This window comes from Myotis yumanensis, unplaced genomic scaffold (assembly GCF_028538775.1).
Source record: "Myotis yumanensis isolate MYYU_CA2020_CCGP unplaced genomic scaffold, mMyoYum1.0.hap1 SCAF_9, whole genome shotgun sequence".
Classification (NCBI taxonomy): Eukaryota; Metazoa; Chordata; class Mammalia; order Chiroptera; family Vespertilionidae; genus Myotis; species Myotis yumanensis.
The window spans coordinates 20240113-20267230 of NW_027223760.1; the positions used below are offsets into that span (position 1 = coordinate 20240113).

The 27118-nt window shown below is 40.0% G+C and overlaps 1 pseudogene; it reads left to right on the top strand.

Annotated features, from left to right (window-relative positions):
- Positions 1-335: 335 nt before the first annotated feature.
- LOC139016854 (acyl-CoA 6-desaturase-like) lies at positions 336-8485 on the top strand (annotated as a pseudogene).
- Positions 8486-27118: the final 18633 nt, after the last annotated feature.

Here is a 27118-nt window from a genome sequence, read left to right on the forward strand (position 1 = left end):
GACCACGGATACGCTGGGGGAGGAAAGCTTACCCTGGGGGCAAGGTCCTTGTTTTCCCAGTTTTGCCTCTTGCTAGGCGCCAGAGGCTTTCCACCCTGTTGAATTTTGTACCTGGCCCATTGTCCTTGCTCTGCTCATGTCTGTCTAACTGGCTATTCACATTATGAGGTTGATGGGGAAAATGAGACATTTTCGGGGGGCTAGCAATCTGAATCTGTGCCAGTAACCTAATGCACATTCTTGTTAGCCTAGAGTCACTGTCCCTTCTTTAATTATCTCGTCCTGCAAGACCTGTTTACCTAAGTACTACTCCCATTTTGGAGAGGCCATAAACCATGACCAATACACAACCCCCAGACGGAGTTATCAGTGCCAGCGCCAAGCCAGGCCTTCAGATGTGGTCTCACTGCCCCCATCCCAGCACATGGGGCTTTTTGCAAAGCCCACGAAAGGTCCGGAAGTATGATCCATATTTGGGGGACAAAGAAACCAAAGGCTATCAAGGGAAAGCTTCCTCCATATTGGTTTGCTCGGGATTGGGAGAGAAACAGCCTCCCCTGAGTCCTGTACTAGTACATGTGAAACGTCTGAAAATAAATGGGTTTTTTTCCTGTGCCTCCGGTACTCCTGCATATTTTTCAGTCGCCTGGTAAATTCTGTAACAAGGTGAGACAAATTAGCATCAGATTTTTCAAGAGCTACGAACGACTCTAGATAGCATTTGTTATAAAACCCTGCAAGGATAATCCAGGTGTTGGGAAATGAGGGACTATACTAGAGTGATAACAACAAGAATCACAAGTCAGGGGGACTAATGCAAAGCAGAGAGGTAAATCTGGCACAAATATTAAAAACTAATAAACAAAACAGGTCTTGCAAAACAGGTTTTAGGGGCCAGTGCTAAGTGCAAAGGAGTAATCTATGAATTATGTGAGTGAGTTTTCAACAGCAATAATAATGATATTGAAATGTAGAAGCCATGGGAGTTACTTTACAACTGAAATCTAAGCAGCAGTAGTCAATATTCAGTAGGAAGTTTGAAATGTGTGGCCTCACCCTAGAAGGGAGGTTGGCAATGAAAGTACTGATTTAGGAATTTAAAGTAATGGCTACTAAGCCAATCCAGCTGCAGTTACAACAACAATACAATGTGCACAGCAAGTGGGAAAACAACAGCAATCGCTTGGGAAGTAAGAATGAGGGAGAGAAATCAGAGAGGTCCAAAAAAGGTCCTAACTAAGCATTGTATCAAGTGAGAAGAGTGCTTCTAACAGAGGCTGGTTGTCCCCCGAACTCACAAGAAGGAGGCTATTCATTTTCAATCATTTATTTTTCCTTATATACATTTTGTAACAAAATAAGGCAAAGGAAGTGGCTGATCTCTGACATTCAATTTGCCCTCCTGGAGGTTCTTTCTGTCTCACTTGTATTTTCAGATCCAGCCCCCTGAGTAAATGCTCTCCCTCCTCCTCTGTGTCCTTGGCCTTCACTGAGCAGTGATCAAATAATAAGCCACATTTCGTCTGGCTTTGAAAAGATCATTTATTTATTCATTTAATCACTACTTTGTAAGTCATATAATTAGATGAGGACAAACAGAAGTCTGAACATGCTGCTTAGACTAGACCTCTGAATGTAATTACTTATGATTTCTTGATTATGGCTGTTCTTTCCCCATCTGTATCCTTCCTTCTCTATTGGCCTGACACACAAAAGAAATTAAATTACACTTCAGATAATTGATACCTCTACTTATCTTGGCAAAAGAAGGAGGACATTTTATGTATCTCATTACAATGTGAAAAAAAGGTAGTATGATTGAGGAGATAGAAACTATCTCATCTGGGCTTTCTGTAACTATTCTGATGGTCAGAAAGCCTCTTATTAGGATTTTTCACACATCCAGAATACACACATGCACACAAATATATTTTGTGATTACTTATCAGAATATTTCAGTCTCTAATAGAAAACTAAGACCTCAATGCTATGTAGTACTTAGGGGACAGATGTTGGGGTCTTGTGAAATATAAATCCCAGATAAGATATCTAATCTAATAAAAGAGAAACATGCAAATTGACCACACCTCTGCTACGCACAAAGCCACACCCACCAGCCAATCAGAGCAACTATATGCAAATTAACCCAGCCAAGATGGCCGCCAGCAGCCACGGAGCTAGAGCAAGCAGGAGGCTTGGTTGCCCCAGCGATGGAGGAAGCCAAGCTTCCCACCTGCCCTAGCCAGCTGTGGCCTCCACTCAAGGCAACAAAGTTTCAATTATAGAAGATAAATAAATCCCACATACCTGCTTCCACCTAGCCTACACTGGGAGCTTGGGTCACTGGTGGCCGTGGCCAGCCTGCAAAGAGCCATCAGCCCCTCACACAGGATGGCCACACCCTCATGGGGTGAGGGTTTCCACTGGGGGGGTTGGCCAGCCTGAAAACAGCCATCAGCCCCTCACCCAGGCTGGCCAGGCACCCCAGCGGGGACCCCCACCCTGAAGGGGGTGTGGCCAGTCTGAAAAAGGCCCTCAGCCCCTCACCCAGGCTGGCCAGGCACCACAGCCTGACCCCCACCCTGATCCAGGATACCCTTCAGGGAAAACCAGCTGGCCCCCACCCATTCACCAGGCCTCTATCCTATATAATAAAAGGGTAATATGCAAATTGACCCTAACAGCAGAACGACTATGAATGACTGGTCACTATGACAAACACTGACCACCAGGGGGCAGACACTCAATGCAGGAGCTGCCCCCTGGTGGTCAGTGCGCTCCCACAGGGGGAGGTCTGCTCAGCCACAAGCCAGGCTGATGGCTGCCAGTACAGCGGTTGTGGTGGGAGCCTCTCCCGCCTCCTCAGCAGCACTAAGGATGTCCGACTGCAGCTTAGGCCTGCTCCCCACTAGCAAGTAGACATCCCCTGAGGGCTCCCAAGCTGCCAGAGGTATGTCTGACTGCCAGCTTAGGCCCAATCCCCCAGGGAGTGGGCCTAAGCCAACAGATGGACATCCTCAGAGGGGTCCCAGACTGCGAGAGGGCACAGGCCGGGCTGAGGGCCCCCCTCGTCCAGTGCACAAATTTTTGTGCACTGGGCCTCTAGTTTATGGTATAGAGAGGAAGGTAACTGCATTACTTGTTAACTTTATGGTGTGTTTTTTTCCTTCACCTAATGGGAATTTATCAACATCAGATGTCTCCTGGTGATATTCAAGTTTATGTGCAGGAAGCATTGAATGTGTGTTTTGATAAATACTGGTTTTTAAATGGAGATTTAAAAAAACTTAAAAAAATGAAGGTTTCCCTACCGTTTCTGGAAGTTCTACCATATCAGATCCTTTCCTTGGGATCAGAGCTTTCTATAAATATAGAACTAAAAACATGGATACAATAATGGCTTGGGGCATAGAAATGGCTTCAAATTTCATTTTTACTGGGGAAGCTCACTTTAATTTTTAAATGCCTTTGTAAACCACTTAAACACTCAGCCATGCCTATGGCAAGTATCTTTTGAACACACTTTCAATATTTTGTGAGTCCGACCCCACCAAGACAGAATCCAAAATTTGCTTAAAAATACCATATGAGTTTGTGATTTAGAAAGCTTGAAAGAATCACTCAAAAAAAAAAAAAAAAAGAAGAAGAAGAAGAAGAATTGGAAGACCATGGCATTGCACATATTCCAGGTTGCTGGAGAGGGTGGTGGTGTGCTGTAGAAAAATGAAAAGCTTCCCACAGAGCACCGAAGCCCAGCGACACCATTGTGGCCTCATGACACAGTGCCTGCCCTGCAGCCCGTGTACAGCAGCTCCCAGGATCAGCACACCACGTGGCTGATATTTGGCTGTGGTTCTTGGTGGCATAACTTCCAAGCCAGATTTTCTGCTCCCCCTACATTTTATGCAAACTTTCTACTACCTTTAGCAAATTGCTTTTGGTAACTTTGTTAGACTGAGTTCCGATGTTTATAAGAAGCCTGACTGAAATACATATTAAGGAACTTGCAGTTTCTCATGCCTGCAGGCTAGCATTCAAATCTCAAATGCCATTGAGAGAATTCTTTTCAGCAAAGTGAGCCCAGTATAATCCATTAGTGAGTGGCAGGGAATTTAATGATGGGGATTTGCTCTACCCCCTCTAGCTATATCCAGCTCTAGCTATTGGGTCACACTGATACACTGGCTCCGGGGTACTCAGTCTTTTAATGTGTGAAAGAAACTGGACATACATTTTGTTTATTAAACTCTTCCAACTCTATCAATATTGGCAGTTAATAAAAATGCTTTAAATCATGGTAGGATTTAAGAAAACATATCTATACTAGAGGCCCAATGCATGAAATTCATGCAAGAGTAGGCCTTCCTTCCCCAGGCTGCTGCCACCAGCTTCCCTCTGGCATCTGGGACCTGGACTTCCCTCCAGCTGCTGGCAGGCACCCAGGACCCAGGGTTCCCTTGCAGCCCTGGCTTCATCTGGAAGGTCGTCTGGAAGGACATCTAGAAGGATGTCCAGTCTAATTAGCATATTATACTTTTATTATTATAGATATTCTGAGCGGGGTTTGTGGGCTTCCAATTTATGAACCGAAAATGGTTCTCATGCTGTTTCCCCTTTTCTGTGATGTTCAGCTGACAGGACCCCCTCTTTAGGAATTATTTTCCAACCACCACTCCGTCAATTGGTAGCAGGCAGTAGAAGCCAAAGAACCAGAGGGGAAGGTGTGGCAGGATTAGCATTATATTGGAAGAGAAATTATAATTCTGATTTAAATGACATTTGATTGTTTTCACATAAAAGTGGAAAGTATGGGTCATACTAAAGTTTTTTTTTTTATAAATGTGAAAACAAAGGTAACATGAACAAAAAGCCTGGAATTATACATGTACATACATACTCCCATGCTAGGGGTAGGAAGCAGATGTTGTTTTTCTAGGGTTAAAAATAGAGATTGAAGAAAAAACAAATTTACTACTTCATATACCTGAAGAAGTGCATTAATAAAGAAATAGAATCCATATTTCTTGTTGACCGCTGCATCCCTAGTGCCCCCACTGAGTAGAAACTCAATATTTGTTCAATCAATTATCACTTATTTATGAGTATATTTCAGAATAAAATGTGCACACTCTATTGGAAGAACTATTTTATTCAGGTAGAATTATTGAACAGTAGTCATTCAGAACCAGAGAAAAATTTAGACATAATCCAGTACAGCTATATCAGTTTACCTGTAGGAAATGGAATCATAATGAAATAAATCAACTGCCAAAGTCACAAATATTTCTATAGCAAAGCTAGATCACAGCCCTGACATAGCTATAGAGCTGAAGTTTGTGGTATCTCTTATAAAAATAAGCTATTTTTTTTAACAACCATGTATTTGTATTTTGAACTTAATGGCTTTTGATGGATAATATAAAATTCAGACACTTTACATATGTGTAATACATTGAAATATACACATACATTACCATATGACTTTTATTTGGGTTTGCTCCATCTAAATAAACTATTTTTCACTGTTAGTCTATGTATTAGGTTTAAACTATTAGAGTTTATCTACATCAATTTTGAAAAAAAATATTTTTGACACAAAATGTCTTGTTGGTAAGAACGTTTCAGAGATTTTCTGAAATGTTGTTTAGTTATGTCATACCTGTGCTCTCCTGTTGATTGCTCCTGTTCCAGATGACAGGAAACAATGTATGTAGCCATGCCCTGCTACATACTTGTGCATCAGATCCCACTCTACACAGCCAAGGGCCCATGCAGGTGATTTTATTATCTAAAGTCCCCATTGTCATATTCTCCAGGGACTGTAACATCACCTCCACTATCAATTATTTTCACAAAAGTTTTATAATTTTAAATTGTATATTTTATATTTTTCCCACATTGCTAAAATCTAGGTAAATCTAGATAAAAGCCTTAATATAAAAATTAAACACAGATTGCTTATTTAAGAAGTTTGCTGAAAAGAAAACATCCTGTGATTGCTTGTTGCTATCAATCTACACTAATAAAAGAGAAACATGGTAATTGGCGTACGACCGCTACCCTTCCCATTGGCTAATCAGCGTATCCTTATGCAAATTAACTGTCAGCCAAGATGGCGGCCGGCAGCCATGCACTGAAGCCAGCAGGGAGGCTTGCTTTATCCAGTGACTGCGGACTCCAACGTTCCCCGCCTGCCGCTGCCGGCCTCTCAGGGGCAACTCTAAGCAACTATGTACTATGTTGCAAATAAGCTAAACAAAACCCCAGAAACCGGCTGTCAGTCAGCCAAGTTCAGCAGCCAGCCACAACATTGTATCGATGTTTTCAGCAGCTGAGGCCTCAGAGCTAAAGCTGGCCCAGAATAAAAAAAGAAAAAAAGGAGTGGTTGGGAGCTTCAGTCACACACTTTCAGAAAACAGCCCTCAGCCCCTCAGCCAAACTGGCCAGGCACCCCAGTGGGGACCCCCACCCTGATCCAGGACACCCTTCAGGACAAACCAGCCGGCCCCCACCCGTGCACCAGGCCTCTATCCTATATAGTAAAAGGGTAATATGCCTCCCTGCACCGGGATCAGTGGAGCAGCGAGGCTCCCAGCACTGGGATCAGCGTGACAGGGGGCAGCGCCCAAACCCGCTGATCAGCCCTGCTCTGTGCCTGATAGGGAGGAGCTCCCCAACCCCCTGATTGCCCTGCAGTTCTGTGTTTGACAGGGTGTGGCGCACCAACCCCCTGATCAGCCCTGCCCTGAGTGTGACAGGGTGTAGCGCCCCAACCCCCTGATCCGCCCTGCTCTGTGTGTGACAGGGGGCGGTGCCCCAGCTACCCTATCGGCCCTACTCTGTGAGTGACAGGGTACGGAGCCCCAACCCCCCTCATGGGCCCTGCTCTGTGAGTGACAGGGGCCAGTGACCCAACCCCCTGATCGGCCCTGCTCTGTGAGTGACAGGGGGTGGCGCCACAACCTCCCCATCAACCCTGCCTTGAGTGTGACAGGGGGCGGTGCCCCAACCCCCCAATCGGCTCAACCCTGAGTGTGACTGAGGGTGGCATCGCAACCTCCTGATCCACCCTGCTCTGTGCATGACAGGGGGCGGCGCCCCAACTCCCCAATTGGCCCTGCTCTGAGCCTGACCAGGGGCTGCACCTAGGGATTGGGCCTGCCCTCTGCCACCCGGGAGCAGGCCTAAGCCAGCAGGTCATTATCTCCCGAGGGGTCCCAGACTGGGAGAGGGCACAGGCCGGGCCGGGGGACCCCCCCCCCCCCCACAGTGCACAAATTTTTGTGCACCGGGCCTCTAGTGATAAAATAAAACGATTCACAGAATAAGGATAGGTCTTAAAGTTTAAAACTGGTTTAATATGCCAATAACTTGAACCTTGAGCAAATTAATTCTACTCTATAAGCCTCAGTATTCCCAATTTTAAAATATTGATAAAGTACCAGTATTGCTAGGTTGCTGATACGATTTTTAAAAAAATGGATTCATTTAATGGATTCATTTAACTCGTACCAGGAGGCCACAATACACAGGGGATCCCAGTCAGTAGGCAACATGGAGAAGTGGGGGAACCAGAGCAAGGGGGCACCAAGCGTGAGGTGGCAATGCCCACCTTCGCCTGGGAGGAAATTCAGAAGCACAACCTGCATACTAACAAGTGGCTCCTTGTCGACCACAAGGTCTACAACATCACTAAATGGCCCAACCGCCATCTTGGGGCAGGAGAGGCGGGTGAGGAGGACACCAGGTCATCAGGCACTACAAGGAGGAAGATGCTACAATTGCCTTCCGTGCCTTCCCTCATGATCACGGAGAGCATCACATGGTTCACCATCTTTTATTTTGGCAATGGCCGGATTCCAAATGATATCATGGCCTTTGTCCTTTCTACCTCTCAGGCCCAGGCTGGCTGCACCATGATGCTGGCCACCTCTCCGTCTACCAGAAGTCCACATGTTGACACAGTGTCTACAAGTCCATCACTGGCCCTTAAAGGTTGCCTCCCCCAACTGGTGGAACCATTGCCACTTTCAGCATCATGCCAAGATCAACATCTTCCAGAAGGATCAGAATGTGAACATGCTGCACGTGTTCATCCTGGGCAAATAGCTACTCATTGAGTATGATGAGAAGCTGAAATGCCTGCCCTACAACCACCAGCATGAGTATTTCTTCCTGATTGGGCCACCGCTGCTCATCCCCATGTACTTCCAGTACCAGATCATCATGACCATGATCATTGCAAAGACTGGTGGACTTGTCCTGGGCCAAGTTTTTATGCCCATTTCTTCATCACCTACATTCCTTCTGTGGCATCCTGGGAGCCATCTTTTTCCTCAACTTCATTAGGTTCCTGGAGAGCCACTGGTTTGTGTGGGTTACACAGATGAATCACATCGTCATAGAGATTGACGGGGAGCCTGCCACCCTGGGAGGCATCCAGAGCTACCGCATTTGGAAACCTAGCCCACTAACCAATATTTAGCTTTGGGGCAGCACAGGGCAGGAACAAGCTCAGAGTGGGGGCCATTGGGGGAGGGTGTCTTATCCCTCAGCTGTGGCCAGCCAGGAGGGAGCAGTATCTAGTGTGACAGGCCTTCAGTTTGTCGTGACAACTAAGGCCCCTGAAGCCCTGCAGCAGACAATACAGAGGCCCAAGGAGCTACTGTCCCTCCGGAGGCCAATAGAGCCACAGAGAAAGGATCTTAATTTTTATCATGTTGTTCTCCTGGCCCTACACTATTTGGAAATAAAAGAGATAGTTTTATTCTTAGAAAAAAGTTTAATAAATGCTATTGAGGTTTTATTCCTTTTTTCTTTATTTACAATCAGCTACATGACAATCACACTCCTATATCACTCCAGTTCTCTTTTCACACCGTAGTTGCTTGCATCCCCAGGGTCTGTCATACTGTCCCTGTTACACAGCAGCTTTACACTGCAGAGGTATTGATCTGTTCAGCTCTTGGGATTCTGACCAGCCGAGACCTGCATGGTGAATTCAGGATGACTTGCAGGAGGACCTAAGACACAATGAATACACTATAGAATAAATATAAATTTTTCAGGCATGGGAGCCAGGTAGAAACCTCTTTCATGAACAGGAACCAAGAGTCTGGGTCCTGTCTGCCTTTTATTCACTTTGAATACACATTTGCCCTTTAGCAATGCATATAGGCACATCAAAGGTAAAGTTTGGTAGACAATGTAAGGATTATCAGGTCAGGAAATGGCCTCGGGCCATCTCAATCACAGCAGGAGCAAACTTGTGCTGATTTCAGCCCTGCTGAATAGCAAGGTCCATTGGCCTTCCAATGTCTTTTATGCTAATGCTGTTATGCTTTGGCCTCAGGCACTGACCGCACCCCTCCCTGACACAGCAGACAAATTCAGAAACAAGTGTAGTAGAGAAGAAGTGTCTCACTACTTCTGATATGTTGTTAACATGAACCAAACCAGGGACATAGCAAAAACATGGAAAAGGACCTATGCAAGAAGGGCATTGAGAAATACATTTTAAAATATTGTTGGTAAACATTTTAAGTCAATGCATATAATTGAATCAAGGCAATAGAACTCAAGTTGTTTAACATATTTATGCTATTCAGCATTTACACTATTTTCTAATTTTTAAGCTTAAAAAAGAATTTGAAGTGCATGGTTTTGCCTCTATTCTTTCTTATTGTTTCCTTGAGATTGTTTCCCTGGAGTAGAATTATTGAACCAAACAATATGAATGTGTTTACAGTCTTATAACATATTTGCCTGGTGCTTCCCAAAACTGTTTAACCATTTATGCCCCTTCTTTTTATGAATGTGTGAGAAAGCTTCTTTCTCTGCATTTTGTCCACATTTAGGAATTATCATTATAAATTGTTTTAAAAAATTAATAGGAAGCCCTAGCAGGTGTGGCTCAGTTGGTTGAGCTTTGTCCCATGCACCAAGAGGTCATAGGTTGATTCCTTGTCTGGGCACATGCCCTGATTTCAGGCTCAATCCCAGAAGGAGATGTGCAGGAGGCAGCTGATCAATGTTTCTCTTTCATCAATATTTCTCTCTCATTGATGTTTCTCTCTCTCTAAAATCAATAAAAACATTTTTTTTAAAAAAAATTGCTAGGCAAGAAATAGTCTGAATCATATATTAGCCTAAAATTCCTTAAGTACTGATTAGTTAAAAAATTCTTAGGATGCCTAACAATCATGCCTTTCTTCTTTTCTTATAAAAGGTCTTTTCTAGATTTTAAGGTAGGATTTTTATATTGTGATAAATTAAAAGGTAAAATAAAAAAGTACATCATATAATTGCAACTATGGAAAGCACAGCATGATCACACACAAAAAAAGGCTAGAAGCAAACAGAATTGGGTTCTGTTTGTTTTTCTCTTAAATTGCTGTTATTAAAGCTCCCTTAAACTAAATATTTCATTCATATAAGATTTTCAGCTAAAAGAAATTGAGTAAAACTTTAAAAAATAAATGTTAACAAATATTGAATTTTATATTTTTCACAAGGCAACTGTGAACATTTTGTAAACCACAACTATTCTAACAATGCTAATTTTATATCACTATCACTACTAATATTAATGACAATAATATTATGATGATGCTAGAACAGTTGTTAAACATTACGACAAATGAAAATAATACAAACACAAAACTGAGATTAAAAACTGCCAGGCAACTATACATCACACAATTTAAAGGGGGGAAAAAAGATTACCTGAAGATATCTTGGAAATTAACTACATAAATATATAAATATACAAATGAGTTAAGAGGTAATCAGAGATGAATAATCACTCTAATCATGTATATTAAAGCATGCTTTAAGGTGCTTAGAAAAGTAGTCAAAGAATAAATTGCAATATATTTGAGAAGATTTTGATATTGAAACATTAAATCTTTATTTGGGCTCTCTAAAAATTTGCATACTAATTATAAAATTGCATTTAATCTCTATACACTGCCAGCTGTTACCACACAATGCCCACTCCTGTCTACAACCAAAGGGAACAGGACTTACATTTTCTTTTTCTTTTTAGAAATGTTATATGAGCAAATGATTCATTCCCTCAAAATAAATTTAATGGAATATAGGTTTAATTCTAAAATTGATGTTTCTGGGATTTTCTGAGGAAGCATTCTCTCCCTCTCCCCGCCCCTCATCTTATCCCCACTATTTCTCTTCTAAACAAAAGACTGTTTATTTTAATTATGTTACTTCCTACCTACCAAAATCCCCACAGGTAGGAGAGTGGGAGATTTCTGGCAGGAGGGAGAGGAGAGATTCTGAGAAGGAAAAGTAGGCAATTAAGTGGATTTTTGTGGTAATGATTATGCATGGATTGTTGATCTCAAAACTAAAGAGACAACAATTGTTTCAAGTAAACCTGCATGAAGCTAATAGGACTATAGTTTCAATAGTTATTTTAGAAAGATGACTTAACTTTCCATGCTTGACTGCTACCATGGCTCCCCAGGACATCACAGAGCAGCACACTGAGCCCCCTTTGTCTATTTGAAGAGGAGAACACGAGATCTGGCTGCTGGTAGAACTTGTCACATACCCGCTGGGGAACCTTAGCTTTTTAGTTATTCCACCATGCATAAAAAGCCTATATGTTCTGAGCAAGAACATAATGAAAGCTCAAAGAAGATTAAAATATTTCACATTTTGAGCCCTTGTTCTAAAGATAACATTTCCCTTGAGCAAGTTTACATACTTAAAATAATTGTGATGGAGCCAGTCCAACTCTAATTAGCAACATAAACCTCTGTTAAGGTTTTATTTAATGGATTGTGCCTAATTCTTTATATGATGCATTTCCTGGGTAACAGTGAGGAGAAATCTTTAAGGAATGTGTTATTGCTTTTTTTTTTATTCTGGTGAATTAAATGAATAAGTAACTTATAAATATAAGTCCAAAAATCTTAAGACATCTATAGATGTAATAGCCTAACATGCAAGTTGTCCCCTCGGGAGTATGACTGGGAGTTTAATAAGAATTTTGTGCACCGGGCCTCTAGTCTTTTTAATAAAAAAAAATTTTTTTGCTTAGGATCAGTTTAGTCATATTCACATAACAACCATAAATCATACAAATTTGTTTTTTATATATGCAGTATAAGAAATATGTATACATAATACATGTCATGACTTCTAAATAAATGTATATCAATGTGAGAAGAAAAGAAATTAGTTGGAAAGGAAAAGGGGAGGGAATGGGGGACATCTGTAATACTGTCAACAAGAAAAACAATTTAAAAAATTAACAGGAAAGAACACCAAAGATAATAAATCTAGTCCAATTTGCTAAGTCCATAGCAAATGACCAGTGGTGAATAAACATAGATATAGAAGAGAATAGAGAAGAGCAAACAATATCACAAGGACATTGCTGGACTTGCAACCTAAAAAATGAAACAGTCATTATCCTTCTAATGTTTAGTAACTTCACTCAAATGGATGAAAAACTCCACACACAAAATCCAGTATATATGTAGTAAGTTTATTGTTTTTGTTTCCTCCTGGGTCTCCTATGTTTAACATGAACATTTTGAAGTATACTTTATTAGTGTAAAATACTGCTAATTCTTTAAAAAAATAATTTTATTGATTTCAGAAAGGAAGGGGGAGGGAGAGAGATAAAAATATCAATGATGAGAGAGAATCCTCCTGCATGCCCCCGACTGGGGATCAAGCCTGCAAACCTGGCATGTGCCGTGACTGGGAATCAAACTGTGATCTCCTGGTTCATAGGCTGACGCTCAACCACTGTGCCATGCCGGCTGGGCAAAATTCTGGGATAATATCTCCTGTCTACTTGTTTGTCAAGAAGTATATTGCCTACCAAACAAAGACAGAGACAAAAAGAACTGCTATAAGGTTAAAATTTCTCAGCTAGAAAATCCTCCCTTTGTGAATTTTCATTCAACCTTTTATTTATTTTTTATTTGAGCTTGTCACCTTCCACAGCACTCAGAATATAAATACAATCAAATTTGCTTTACATACGATTATATTTGTGTCAGGGGGAAGCTATTTTTATGGCTAGTGAGTGGATTTTTGTACTGTAGTTCAGATGAAGATATTTTGGATATATTTCATGGACATATGTCGTCTTTATGGAAGAGAGCGTTACTGTGATGTTTTTCTGTGAAAGTTATATTAGAGCAGGAGACTGGGTACACGGTCTGGTTTCAGTGTCTGTAAGCCTCTCTCTTTTCTGGGATGTGCTATCGGTGCTTTGCCTCTGGGGCAGGGAATGTTCTGGAAGAAAGGCAAGCCTGACTTTTTTTCTGTGTGCCTTAAATTATTCTTATAACTCTCTTCAAAAAGCATGTTAATGATGTTGGAGGAAGACTTCTGATAATTCATTCTCTTTGTTTTTATCCCAGGAAATAAAATGTTATTTGGTTGAGGCAAGTGTAAGTTTTTCTACAGCTGTTGTTGTTGTTTTTTTAATTTCAAAAAGTGGCTATTTTAATTATGTAGAATTCTTGTGACTTGTTTCTGCTGAAGTTAAGAGGAGAGTCATTTCTTTTATAACTGAATTCTACAAGATGGGTCAGTAGAATCATGAGTCCCTAGAAGCAGAGAACTTTTCCTAGCTGTGGAAAGAGATGCAGTGATGCAAGGGTCAAATTAGTGCAACATGAAGAGGACTTGACTCACTGTTGCTGGCTTTCAAGATGCAGGAGAGGGCCTAGAAGCATCTTCTAGAAGCTGGAAAGGCCGGGAAACAGATTGCTGCCTAGAGAATCCAGGAAGGACTGTCGCCTAGCAGATACCTTGCTGTTAGCCCAATGAGGCCTAGGCTGGACTTGCAGAACTGTAAGATAATAAATGTGTGTTAATAACTCACTAAGGTTGTGGTAATTTCCTATAGCAGCAAAAGGAAAATTAATGCGTAGGAGATATTGCAGCCTATAAATCCATATGGCAAAAGTGTTATTCGATCAGTGGCACTGAGACAACAGGTTAAATCATTTAACAAGAGGCAAAATTATAGATTTCCGTGTCATGCCTTACAATGACAAAATCCATATCAATTATGAAATACAACAACAACGACAAAAGAAACCATACAAATTCGAAGATAGATGTAAAGACCCATTTGTTTTTCTCTTAGGATGGATAGGTTCTTTTAAAGCACAACAGCAATTTAAAAAATCATAAAAAAATAAAACAACAGTCCATGAAGTTTATAAAGACTGGGCATCAAGAAACACTGTGAGGAATACCAAAAGCTAAGAAAACACTGGGGAGCGGGAGATAAATTTTAAAAGTATATAACAAAGGGTTAGCTTTCTTAATAGGCGAGGATCTTATATAGATGAGTAACATCAATATTCCTAATTTAACATAGTCAGAGCCATAAGTAATTTATTTGAAAAAGAAAAACACTGTGAAAAAGAGTTAATCTTGATTAATTATCAATTCTATGTTTGTGAACTCACCTACTTCCTAACATGTATTTGTAGGCGTAAAATCCACCAGTGTGACACCCTGGCAGTCATGTGTGGCCACGTGTAGAGCAGCGAACATTTTAAGTCACCAGGTGCCCATTTATAGCTGAAGTTAAACCGAGTGAAGCTCTGCCTTCTGGGGGGCAGCTCTCATACTGTAGTCAAGCGTGGCCCGTTTAGTGCCACATTTTTCACATTTGGGGGCTTTTTGTTGGTGATTTCCCTATTTAACATGGCCCTGCAAGCATAACATGGCCTCCAAGTGCTGAACTACTGTCTAGTGTTCCTAAGTACAGGAATTATGTGCTTTGCACAGGGAAAATATGTGCAATAAACAAGCTTCATTCAGGAAGGAATCAGTTATAGAGCTGTTGGCAATTTGACTTCAGTGTCAATGAATCTGCAATATATATTTTAAAAGATGTCTTTAAACAAAATCATATAATAAAAAGATTATGTAGCCTGGCCAGTGTGGCTCATGGGTTGAGCATCAACCTGGAAACCAAGAGGTCAATTCCCGGTCAGGGCACATGCCTAAGTTTTGGGCTGGATCCCCAGTAGTGGATGTGCGGGAGGCAGCTGATCAGTGGTTCTCTCTCATTATTGATGTTTCTATCTCTCTCTCCCATTCCCTTCCTCTGTGTCTAAAAATTAATAAAAACATTTATTTATTTATTTTTTAAATTTTATTATATTGTTTAAAGTATTATGTCTCATTTTTCCCCCATTGATCTTCCCCTGGACTCCTCTACCACCCCCCCCCCCGCCCCCCCCCGCACATGCCCTTACCCCACCCTCCCAGTGTCATCGAACAGACTGTCAAATTACAATGGGAAGGCTGGGGAGTGATGCGGGGGCGAGGATGGGGGGTAAGAGATCAACCGAAGGACTTGTATGCATGCATTTAAGCATAACCAATGGACACAAAAAAACATATTTAAAGATAAAAGATTATGTAATGAATAAAAGATTATGTAATGACCAGTTGATAAAAATGTTGTGAGCACAGGCTTGCAGAAAATGAATTCTGTGCTTCCCCCTCAGAGCAGTGCCCACTAGTTCAGTGTTTGTAACAATTTTATAGAATCAACTGCCAAGAACAATGAGAATTGACTGTAATAAACACTAAGGAAAATATCCACTCTCACTAGTAAATCAAAACGCAATTAGCACAAGTAAAACATTTTAAATTTTCAAAATAAAATTATTTTCTTAAATACTTAAACTTATGTAAAAACTGGTAGATAAGTTATGCAGATATACACTGTGTGACAGTGGAAACTGGCAAAATAATTCCATTAAAATGATTACTTATTTGCAATAGATAAAATCTGGAAATAGCCCAAGTGCCCATCCTTAGATGAATGAATAAAAAAGCTGTGGTACATTTAAACAATGGATTACTATACAGCTGTCAAAAAGAAGGAACTCTTACCATTTAGACAGCATGTATGGACCTGGAGACTATTATGGTAAGGGAAATAAGCCATTTAGAGAAAGGCAAATATCACATGATCTCCTTATATGCGGAATTTAATCAACAAAATAAACTGATAAACAAAATAGGGCCAGAGGTATGGATGTATGCAATAGAATAACATGTCTGTGTGTGGGGGTGGAAGGGACAGGAAGAGATTAACCAAAGAACATATATGTATATATGCATAACCCATGGCCACACACATTAGCATGGGGAGGGTCTGGGGTGTGGGTTGGGTGGAGAGGGGGAGCAAAAAAGGAAAAAAAAATGGGAGACATCTGTAATAGTGTCAACAATAAAATAAATAAATTAATAAATTAATAAAATAATAAATTAAAATGATGAGCTTAAAATCTCTATGCCCCATGATATGATCTAAAGATCTAATCAAAGATGAAGATTAATAATAAGCTTCTTTTATTCCAGCAATATTTATCAAAATAAAATTGCAACTTAAGTAAATGGTTCACAATAGGGCGGTTTGGTACATCTATACATTATAAATTTTAGAGATCAATAGAAAATGTCCATTTTATCATTTTAGTAAAAAAGCAAAATACAGACTCCTCAATATATCTAATTTTCTAAAAATATACATGCAATACAAGTTACATGTTTTCTATATAACCTAAGAAAAGAAAATATCACAAATAATGATGCTTTAAAAAAATAATGTTATTTATGACTAGTTAAAGTGACCATGAGTGATTTTCTATTATTATTTTTACTAGAGGCCCAGTGCACAAAATTTGTGTACTCGGTGGGGAGGGTGTGTGTCCCTCAGCCTGGCCTGTGCCCATTTGCAGTCCAGGACCCCTTGGGGGATGTCCACCTGTTGACTTAGGCCCACTCCCTGGGGGATCAGGCTTAAGTTTGCAGTCAGACATCCTTCTGGTAACCAGGGAGCCCTCGGGGGCTGTCCAACTAAAGGCTTAGGCCCCCAAGGGATCGGGCCTTAACTGTTAGTTAGACATTCTTAGTGCTGCCATGGAGGTGGGAGAGGCTCCTGCCACCACCTCCGCACTGGCCAGCCATGAGCCAGCTTCTGGCTGACTGGCACTACTCCTGGGTCTGACCTAAACCCTAGAGATTAGTACTTCATTTTACAACTTTTTCTCGGTTTATAGGCAGCAGCAAACTCAGACCACACAGTCGGGTGTGCGCCCCAGCCCTCCCACCCACCGATTGCCATGGCATCGTTGTGCTCAGGCCAGGCGGCAACCCCGGCCCCAGTGGGGGCCGGGGTTGCCTGCCGCCTGGCCTGCGCCTGGGCCCTCCTGCCCTCCGATTGCCATGGCATCGCTCCGCGCAGGCCAGGCAGCAACCCCGGACCGCACAGTGGGGGCCGGGGTTGCCACCTGGCCTGCGCCCGGGCCCTCCAGCCCTCCCATGCCATGGCATCACTCCGCAGGCCCTCCCGCCCTCCGATGCCATGGCGATCCTGGGCGCAGGCCAGCCGGCAACCCCGGCCCCAGTGGGGTCCGGGGTTGCAGGCTGGCCTGCACCTGGGACCTCCCACCCTCCGATCACCATGGGGATCCTCGCAGGCCAGGCAGCAACCCCGGACCCCACTGGGCCCTCCCGCCCTCCGATGCCATGGCGATCCTGGGCTCAGGTCAGCTGGCAAACCCGGCCCCAGTGGGGCCAAGGGTTGCCGGTTGGCCTGCACTCGAGACCTCCCGCCCTCCTATCGCCATGGCATCGCTCCCAGTGGGGTCCGGGGTTGCCGCCCCGTTTTCCAATAGCGATCACCGGCTGGGGGGTGGGGGAAGGCGGCCTTTGCCCACCCCCTAGCTCTTACCTGCAACCTTGGTTGCTGATCACCATTCTTCAGTCCTTCCCCTTTCGCCTCCTGTATGCAAATTAGCCACCATCTTTGTTGGCGGTTAACCGCCATCTTAGTTGGCAGTTGATTTGCATAAGGATATGCTGATTAGCCAATGGGAAGGGTAGCGGTCGTACGCTAATTACCGTGTTTCTCTTTTATTAGTGTAGAAGTGTCTGCGTTTTCTAAATTTTCTTCAGTATGCATACATTTTGAAAGACATTCCATAGACCTACCTATTCAGTCCTTAATAAGCCGAAGAGTCACTTGTCAGAACATCAATCTGAAGCTTCATTAAACTCCTGTGTCACTTAGAGAGTGAGACACCACTCTGAGTCTATCAGGTTTTGCATTTTCTAAGAACTGAAAAGCATACGTGGTGGTATCTGTATTATTCTTCCCATTTAAGTATTTCAGGTAAAATTCCCTATTGATAATCTGTTATTACTGTTGTTGTTGTGCTTGCTTCTGTCCATCTTTCCCTTTTCAATATTTGGGAAGCACTTTAATTTAGGTATAGATGCCACATAGAATTGCTTTTGCTTCATAATCAACCTTGAAAATTATTTTTCTTTTGATAAGAAAGTTTCACATATACATTTATTAACATTACTGGTAATTTTCTTATCACTAATATTATTTAATATTATGCTTTTTTTAAGTGTTGGTTTTGAACAAATCTTAATATATACAAGAAATTTTGTAATTTTGTTTTAGTGGTTCTTTAATATGCCATTTGAGCCTTTTCTATTAAACAGTATCTATTTCTTATCTATTATATAAATAACTAGAGGCCTGATGCACAAAATCCATGCAAGGGGCTCGGCCCTTGCGGCCACGGTGGCTTGCCTCAGCCCTTGCAGCCCCGGTTTCATCTGGAAGGTCGTCCAGAAGGACACCTGGAAGGTCGTTAGGTTGTCCAGTCTAATTAGCATATTATGCTTTTATTATTATAGATTGTTGAATTAATCTGTCTTTGCCCTCTCTTTTCCCTCCTTCACATCCCATTTAATCAATAGTATTATTTTTCTTTATATTTACCTTTGTATTGTTAATGTGCTTATATCTCTACAACTAGATTTGTGAGCTATCATCTATAAGGCAATCAGGGAGATTATTCTTCTGAGTAATCCACCATTATCATTTGTACTATTTCTATACTTGATGCATTTATAGCACCTGCATTAGATTCAGTTCCCCCAGTGTTTTGTGTTAGATTTGCAGTGAAATATATTTGGACTATTAGCTGAGGTTTCTTTTAGAGACTTCTTGTTTGGCTGAAGTTTATCATCAAGTTTATCTTCTTTCCTAAAGAAGACCTAGTGCAAGCAACATTCCATGAGGTCTTACATGTTCAAAACTCTTTGGTTGTAGCTTCCATAATGCAAACATTAATTGACTTGATATAAAATGCTTGGCTCACACATCCTTTCCTTGAGTATATCATAAGTGTTCTCTTCTGTTTCGATTGCTTATTCTTAAAAGTGTAGGGGAGAGAGTCAGATCTATGTTGCCTACAGGTTTATCACAAGCTCTATATAGAAAATTTTAATTTAATAAATTGTATCTTCAAAATAACAAACTATTTCTGATAGAAGAAAACTCACAAAGAAATGCCTCTGACAAGACAATTTCCCTTCAGCCTGTTCTCAGAGGAATGGCTTCACACGATGCTAACAAAAAACATGTATTAGAAGCACTCACAGAATGTTAGCTAAAATCACAATTGACTTTCCTCTATTTAGATATTTGCATGAAATAATGTTGTCAAAAGAAACTATTGTAAAATTTGACCATAACGTGAAAATTCTGGCTGTATTATCACTTGAAATATGCCTTTAAATGAATACACTTCTAACAAATATTCCCTCTCCAGCAAACAAGTTAAATTGTTGTTGTGGCATCATACATTCCAGTAAAAAATTAAAGGTTTCTGTTAGGAACATCTGTTCGTGTTGATAAATTGACAGGCCAATTGACATCGACCCAAGAATTTTGATCAACTCAAGGGTAAAATTAGGAAACTACTGGCCAACATGCACAAATTATTATTACAAACAACTATATTATTGGGGAGGTAGAGCATTTTGTAATCTGATTTTTCATATACACCAAGATGCAAAAACTACTCTTAAAGTAATACTGTGACTTTCTTTCTTGTCACCCTTCCTTTACATGACATTCCTATATTTCAGCCCATACACAATCACAGGAGTTATATTCCTCAGATGTTATTTTGCATATAGAAGCCTGACTCAGAAATCACTTATTGAATAAAAGTCAGACTGCTCAGTATTTAATACTCTACTCAGGATGATACCAATCTCTTCCTCCAATTGCATCTCTCCTTCTTTTTCTCTTACAGTAGACAGACCTCTTCTAAAGGTTTCATCATTGCTCACGGAACATCTAACACAGTTCTGTCTTTGCTTTTATTCTTTCTTGTTTCCTATCCTTAAATTACTCTTCAGAATTTTGTGCCACCTCCTTCCCCTTCTCTTTGTGAATATCCATCATTGAAATGAGCAGCCAGTATAAATCTCACAACTTCCGTGAAATTGTGTCTGTTTTGATATAATTCCTTGACATTCTGTAAGTACTGTTGAAATAACAAATAGACACTAGATTTGGTAGAGAATTACTAAAAGTAGGGGATATTTAATGCTATAGCTTTGACTTATATATTATGTGTTGTTGTTTTTAAATTTCACAGGAAAATAAACTATGGGAATTTTACAAGTAGTAAAATTTCCAAGGTTTTACACTTTTATTTAACACTAGAGGCCCTGTGCACGAAATTCATGCACAGGAGGGGTCCCTCAGACTGGCCTGCACCCTCTCCAATCCGGGAACCCTCGGGGGATGTCCAACTACTGGTTTAGGTCCTGCGGGATTAGACCTAAACCGGCAGTCGGACATCCCTCTCGCAATCTGGGACAGCTGACTCCTAACCACTCACCTGCCTGACTGCCTGATCGCCCCTGTCTCCCCTGCCAACCTGATCGCCCCTAACTGCTCTCCCCTGCCAGCCTGATCACCCTTAACTGCCTCTGCCTCGGCCCCTGCCACTGTGGCTTTGTCCGGAAGGAAAGCAGGAGGACAGATAGATGTCCAGTCGACCTGGTCTAATTAGCATGTTACCCTTTTATTAGCATAGATTTATTAGTATAGATCCATGGTTGGCAAACCGCGGCTCGTGAGCCACATGTGGTTCTTTGACCCCTTGAGTGTGGCTCTTCCACAAAATACCATGTGCGGGCGTGCACGTACAGTGTGATTGAAACTTCATGGCCCATGCGCAGAAGTCGGTATTTTGTGGAAGAGCCGGTATTTTGTGGAAGAGCCACACTCAAGGGGCCAAAGAGCCGCATGTGGCTCGTGAGCCGTGGTTTGCTGAGCCGCAGTTTGCTGACCACTGGTATAGATCATTCAATCAAATAATGGTCAAGTAGGGTTTATTTTAAGAACCAAACAACTTATATGCATATAGGCATAACCCCTGGACACAGATAATAATGTGATGATGGGAGGGTGGGGAGGATGATGCAGGGTGTAGGGGGCCAATGGGGGAGAAAATGGGACATATGTAATACTGCCAACAATAAAGATAAAATTTTAAAAGAACCAAAGAATTTTTAAATTAAGAAATCCATTTTATATATTTATTTATGTATTCATTAAATCTTTATTGTTGACAGTATTACATATGTTCCCTTTTTTCCCCCCATTGACCCCCTATAGTCCGCCCTTGCCCCTCACCTCAGGCCTTTACCATCCTATATGCAGACAAGGTCTTTGGTTGATTACCTCCCCACCCACCCACCCTTTTAATCTTCACCCAAGGATATTTTTTCCACTGATTTTTAGAGAGAGTGAAAGGGAGGGAGAGAGAGAAAGAGAGAAGCATTGATGTGAGAGAGACACATCAATTGGTTGCCTCCCACATGTGCCCCAACTGGGGCAGCGATCTAATATGCAAGGGAGATACATGACCTTGACTGAGCTGCTATAACCACTGAACAAGCAATCTGTCCAGGGCCATTATTATATTTTAACATTTCAATAGATCAAAAGATAATTTAGTTATGTCTAGACATACTAAAACAGTTTATAAACCTAAAATTCTGATACTAGCTTTTCCTAAATTAGAAATAGAAGGCCACTTTATTAGCATTTACCTCAAAACAACTGTAGATAAATGTCACCAAAGTTATTGATGATTTCCTGATGGTGTTTCTGATAAATTAGGGACAAGATAAGAATGCTGATAGCACAACTTTTAAAAACATTTTTTTCAGAATACCTAGACAATGACTTTAAAAGAATAAAAATAAGAAATTAATGTGTCCTAAAGGAGATGATAAACATAACTATTTGCAAGTAAAATAATTTTCTGCCCAGAGTCCTAAGAATATTACTAAAAATATAATACATATTAAAATGGATAAGCAAAATGTAATAGCTCTCCATTGTATCAGTGAAAAAAAATAGTTGCAAAATATAGGTTAAAAATTTATAATATAAGAACAATTTAACACAATTGAAATATAAGTCAATAAGGAAAGAGTATAATAGAAAAGAGTATAATGGCATGAGAAAATACTCATTCAAAGAAAAAAGTGTCAGCTTAATCAAAGAAATATCATTGTTTTGTTTAATTAATTCTACCCAGTGTGGAAATAAACAGAGATCACCCAATGACAACAGCAAAGGCTGTTTACAGTATTCAGAGCTTCCTATAACAAGAAAGTCAGCTACCATCACTTGATTGGTACAGTTAATGATATTGGGCCTTGTCCATAAAATAGAATTCAATTGGACCATTCATGAAGATGATAATTTTGATATAGAAAGATGATCAAGTGAAAATAGCATTATTACAGTGTGATTCTATTTTTTCTAACATGCATATATGTGTATGTGTGTGTAGAAAAAAATCTAAAAGGCTATCTATACCAAAATATTACCAGTTGTTGTCTCTGAGTGATAGAATTACAAAGTGGTTTAGTTTGTGCTTTCCAGTAAACTACAAGTATCTTTCAAAGAAAATATATTACTTGCATAATCATAGAAACACTTGTAAAACTGGTTAATAAAAGGTGAATGGTCTTTGGTCTGGGCAGAGCAACCTGGTAGAATTTGAATTAGGAGGCTCTTTTATCTATACCTGGAGTAGGATTGTGGGTTCTTGCTTTGTCCTCTTTATATTATCTATACACACAGGGCAGTATATTTCAGTAAATGCTCCTTCAATCTGGCTGCTCGGTGTAATTTGAAATCCAATAAAGTGTGAATACATAAACAAATAAATGAAGTCAGCAGCTATCACTTGAATTTGGCTGAGACGCAAAGGCAGGCAGGGAAACTGGAAGCTTCCTAGTGGGAAAGAATGGAGGCCTTCGGGCACGCCCTGTTGGAGACTGTTGGCACGAGGAGGTTGCCGTCAGACTAGCGAGAAGTGGAGTTTCCTATCCCATTGGCTAGGGCTGCATATTTGGCTTTCTCTAGTTGATTCTGAGTTGACAGCAGGGGCAAAAATTAGGGAAGCTCTCAGCTATATTAAGTCCTAAACATTTGGGGCCAACTGCTACAAGGTTATTGTTGGGCTTTCTAGGCTGTTTTTCAGACATAGACGTCTGACTTTCTACATGTCTGATTTACAAAGAGTAGTTTTGCTTCCTGGGATAGTTCCTGGGGATTATGGGTCAGAGGTCAATTTTTCTATGTTGCCTGTTCATTGTCTGATTATATATCCAGTCTGTCACCAGTGCCACAATATTTGACTAGGAATAGAACACTCATATCGGCAGGCATGAAAATCAATAAGGAAGAAAACTGGATATGTGACATTGAAAGCCTCAGATCCATGCATACTTTTTGAAATGGTAATTCCACGTCAAAGTTATGCTACAGAAACTATTTATGATGCACATATAGGCACACTTACTGCTGCATTGTTTAAAGTAACTAAAATTAAGAGGAGAAAGCTAATGTCCAATAATAAAGGAAGGAGGAGGATGGGTTGAATAAATTATTAATTAATAACAAAATAGTATTCATTTACTATTATTATATAAAATTATTTGACAAGAAAAATTTTAATGTAATTTTTTTTTTTATAAAAAATATATTTTATTGATTTTTTACAGAGAAGAAGGGAGAGGGATAGAGAGCTAGAAACATGGATGAGAGAGATTGATCAGCTGCCTCCTGCACGCCCCCCAGTGGGGATGTGCCCACAACCAAGATACATGCCCTTGACCGGAATCGAACCTGGGACCCCCCCAGTCCGCAGGCCGAAGCTCTATCCACTGAGCCAAACCGGTTCGGCTTAATGTAAATTTTTTTTAAAATATGTCTTTATTGATATTAGAGAGAGAGAAATGAAAAAAACATCTGTGTGAGAGAGAAACATCGATTGGCTGCCTCCCATATGTACCCTGACACCGCATTGAACCTGCAACCTGGGTATGTGCCCTGACCCAGGAATCAAACCAGCAATATTTGGGTTCATGGGATGACAACCAACTGAGCCACACTGGCCAGGGCAAAATGTAAAATTTATAAGCAGTCTAAAAATCAAACTACAAAATTTCATTATAGATAAAATAAACAGAGATTGAGAGAGAGAGAGTGAAGGGAGGGAGGGAGAGAGGGAGGAAAGAAGAAGGGAAGGAAGGAAGGAAGGAAGGAAGGAAGGAAGGAAGGAAGGAAGGAAGGATGGATCAAGATTATGCTATATTCTAGAGAGATAGTAATAATTGTGCATTTTAATAGCTGAAGTGGTTTTACTATTAACTATGCACTCTTCTAACCATTTTACTTATATTAACTCATTTAAATTTATCATAATATAAAGAAAATTCTTATTTTATAGATGAGGAATCTTAGTCCTAGAAAGATTTTTTTTTCTAAAGATTTTTAATTGGTTTTTAGAGAGAGAGGAATGGAGAGGAAGAGAGAGAGTGATATATCCATGTGAGAGTGTAACATCAATCAGCTGCCTCCAGGACGCCCCCTAGCAGGGATGGAGCCCTCAACCCTGGAATGTGCCCTGCCTGGGAATAGAACCAGCAACCTTTCAGTGCACAGGAGGACACCAGCCAACTGAGCCACACCGACCAGGGCAGGCCTAGAAAGATTTTAAAACTTGCCAATTAAGTGGAAAAAAACATCTGTGTGAGAGAGAAATATCTATTGGCTGCCTCTCATATGCACTCTGACCCCTTATTGAACCTGCAACCTGAGTATGTGCCCTGACCCAAGAATCGAAAAATTAAAGAACAAATAAATAGTGCATTTGACTTTTAATTTTTTTATTATTTGGATCCTAGCATGTAATTTTTTAAATTTTATTTTATGCTTTTCCATGTCAACCAAGTGTTTTGCAGCTGTATTTTAGTTTCACTCTTCTTTAGAGGATATTTTTTTGACTGAACATAAAGCCTTTTCTCATTTCAAATACATTGTGTTAATTAATACTCCTTAATTGTCTATTTATGATAAGTAGGGAGCTTTCTAGAAATATATATTTTAATATTGCTATATAGTGCTTTTAGTATAAATAATAGCTATAGAAATTAAATAATATATAGAATTACATTTAATAATTGTACATACATTTAAAATTAAAGGCCATTTCCCTGAAATACATAATTACTAAAATCATAATAAATGACAAATGATTAAATAATAAATGAATAAGTGGAGGTATCTATTAATTAATAATAGTTAACTAATAAACTGATCTTATGGGAAGCCTGTAACATTAACATAGTATAATATTAATATTTATAGCTTCTGGTGACATTTTGAAGTATAAACTATTATAAAATACAATGGTTTGTACTTATTAAAATTTTTAAAAAGAAAAGCACATTAGCCACTTGTTCTTGACTTACACATTTTTACGAGTAAATGGGGCAACTGGGATATGACTAGCAATGATTTCTCTTTATTATCTTTTTCTCAGTTTTGTCATAAATATCAATAGCATTCTAGAGAAATATTACTGCATGCTCTGGGGATCATAAAAAGGTTAAACAAATAGCACATGATAAAATAATTATTATCCAAAATGATAGCATTTTAGGAAGAGGGAAAATATACATTTTCAAATACACATACATTTAAGTTTTGTAATATAAATAGTTTAAGTTAGTTTACTAATTTTAATATGATATGAATGTTTTTATGAACTGATAAAATTTCTGTAATAAAAACATTTTTATTTTTTTCTTACATTACCTAAAGAACCTTAAGGGGGTAAACTATTGAATTATGTGTTTATACTAGATAAATTATTTAACATAAAAACATAATATAATAATCGAACACGAAATTGAAAGAGTTCTAGTAGGAAATAATGTAAAGAAATATCCAATAAAAGTGAATAGCTGAGTTACAAAAAAGCACTGCCTACTTACAATTATAATTTGGTCTTACCTCCATAGGTTATTATTAAGACAAAAATTGGGCATAAATTACATTTTTAAATTAATCTTAGAATAAACAAATCAATGATACCAGAAATAGTTAACCACTTATTATTTCAGTTCACATTAAAATGACCACAGTAGATCTCACTTCATAAATACAACTTACAAAATACTCTGACCCTTAGCTTCAATCTCATTCAGGTGAAAGGAAACCCCATCTTGCACTTTTTAGTGGACAATTGAGAAGATCACATGGTCTCAGAAAACTGTGAAAGCAAGTAATACAATATTTTTCAAACCTTTGAACAAAAGTTAAATAAAATTTTATTGGAGATATTTATCTTACTAAAGTTGTTCAGCTCTATTAATACATTTATTTTTTCTAATTTAATAGAAATCTACATACATCTCACATATGCAATGCATATGACCTACTAAAAATTCCTGGCCCGCAATTTGAAAATTGTTGCTCAAATGGAATTATATGGCCCCGCTGCTATTACAGCATCCTACCTGCAGGGGTCCCTTGACATCCAATGGCCGTGTACTTCCTGCACTTCTGTAGGGTAAGGGGATATTTGTGGAGGTTCAACCACCTGAGATATATCATGTAACTAACATTCTTGACTTCCTACTGCCTAAATTCTCAGAATTTTCTGTTTAACTTTTCCTCAGCAGACCAGGGAAAGCACCTTTCCCTTTCCTCCTACTTCTCATAAAACCACTGTGGGCCACAGTTTACAGAACCTGTAACAGGCTCTTAGCTTGGGGTTTGACTTTCATAAACATATGAAACATGCCAAATTCCTGAGGAAAGGCATTAGAAAGTAGCTTACCTACTGGGACAGGGGGGACAGGAAAATATGTGAATGATTAAATTGGAGATATCAATCATAATTTG